The sequence below is a fragment of the Octopus bimaculoides genome, chromosome 9 (assembly GCF_001194135.2).
Source record: "Octopus bimaculoides isolate UCB-OBI-ISO-001 chromosome 9, ASM119413v2, whole genome shotgun sequence".
Classification (NCBI taxonomy): Eukaryota; Metazoa; Mollusca; class Cephalopoda; order Octopoda; family Octopodidae; genus Octopus; species Octopus bimaculoides.
Genome location: NC_068989.1, coordinates 82,450,445 through 82,452,706, shown reverse-complemented (window position 1 = coordinate 82,452,706; position 2,262 = coordinate 82,450,445).

The following is a 2,262-nucleotide window of genomic DNA, read 5'->3' as shown; positions in this document are numbered from 1 at the left end:
CGTGCAAGTGGCTGAGCACTCCACAGACATGTGTACGCTTAACGTAGTTCTCGGGGATATTCAGCGTGACACAGTGTGACAAGGCTGGCCCCTTTGAATTACAGTCACAATAGAAACAGAAAGTAAGAGTGAGAGAAAGTTGTGGTGAAAGAGTACAGCAGGGTTCGCCACCAGCCCCTGCCGGAGCCTCGTGAAGCTTTAGGTGTTTTCGCTCAATAAACACTCACAACGCCCGGTCTGGGAATCGAAACCGCGATCCTATGACCGCGAGTCCGCTGCCCTAACAACTGGGCCATTGCGCCTCCACATGACAGCCACAACTACAACCACAATCATTGTTATACCACCGCAAAAAACACCTCTACTATCACCACCACCACACCGTTACAATCACCATTACCACCACGACTAGCACCACCACCATTACCACAACCGTCACCACTATCACAACCACAATTTCAACCGTAACTATAACTCTCACAACAAACACCACCACCGCAACTACCACAACAACTACCCCCACCACCACATGCATCCATTATTACTACCACCACAACTATCACCGTCACCATCATGACCACAACCACGTTCCCCGTTTTATTCACACAAAATCACCTCGAGATACCCAGGTACGTCTACAACACTTCCAGAACACTGCTTCACCAAACAGGGCCAGCTTTAAACCAGTAAAGCATTTTTGCTCAAATTGGACCCCGCGCACACCTTTGAGCAGACGACGCTATGGTGAATTAAACCTTTACTAATGTGATTATGGCTTTGAAGGATTTATTCAACAATACCCGTAACAGTCGAATCGGGTGAAAGGAGGTTTTTAAAACAAAAGCATCAAAACATACCTAAGGTCAATAATTTCTCAAGAGTGACTAAATAATTTGGCGATGCTATATAGATAGCATCGCCATTGACAATACGAAAACCATTGACTCTAAAATGATTTTCAGAGACTTCTCAGATTTAAAAAAAAAAGCCTGAAAAGTCTGTTTTTAGAAGGCCTATTGAGAAACGGAGTGGATGCGCAATGGCCCAGTGGTTAGGGCAGCGGACACGCGGTCGTAGGACCGCGGTTTCGATTACCAGACCGGGCGTTGTGAGTGTTTATTGAGCGAAAACACCTAAAGCTCCACGAGGCTCCGGCAGGGGATGGTGGCGAACCCTGCTGTACTCTTTCACCACAACTCTCTCTCACTCTTACTTCCTGTTTCTGTTTTACCTGTATTTCAAATGGCCAGCCTTGTCGCACTCTGTGTCACGCTGAATCTCCCCCGAGAACTACGTTAAGGATACACGTGTCTGTGGAGTGCTCAGCCACTTGCACGTTAATTTCACGAGCAGGCTATTCCATTGATGGATCAACTGGAACCTTCGTCGTCGTAACCGACGGAATGCCAACAACAAATTGAGAAACGGAATGTCAGTAATTATCTTGAAAATTTCATATGAGCTTTCAAACTTCAACATATCATTGTGGTTGATGGTGGAGCCTCAAATCTTCAACGCTTTTTTGCCTGAGACTAGCTTACTACACGAAACATAAAACACCAATGTTCAGTTTTTGTAGAGTAAAGGGCCCTATTGGCAATTCTCCAATTGGGCCTCGCACTTCTTCGTACCGGCCCTGCACTACAGAACACTTACAGCATTCCACAACACTATAATAACACTCCATAAACACTACTACAAAAAAGCTAACAATGGAATCTTTATATAGATGCATGACCTGCTAAGATTAGCAGCTAATTCTCACATAATCCACAGTTTTATATCTAGATAACAATATCAGAGAATGTGACTGTGAATATCTCAGAATAGACAGAGTTGTCACGGATGCAGTGTCAATCGAACGCTGTAAGTTTGACACCCCGAAACTTCGTTGGAACGGTCCTCGCCGCAAAGCAAATTAAATAAAATTTGGGACTTTCTGCGGAAGGTGAAAGTGTTTACAAGAACAGGACAGCGACACAGTAAAAACAAACAATTTATATATATATATTGTTGTGTTTCGGGATGGTCATGTTATTTATTATTTATTTACTTATTTATCTATTGCCAAATAAACACAGCAGAACAGAATGGAGTAAGTGGTGCAAGAGCACACACGGAAACGAAAAGTGTCGCTGAAGAGGTCACAGATGTGTGACGAAAGATTTCCAGACAATGGACAGGCGTTAAAATAATAAAATAACAGTAATAAACGAGTGAAGAGAATATATTCATATATATATATATATATATATATATATA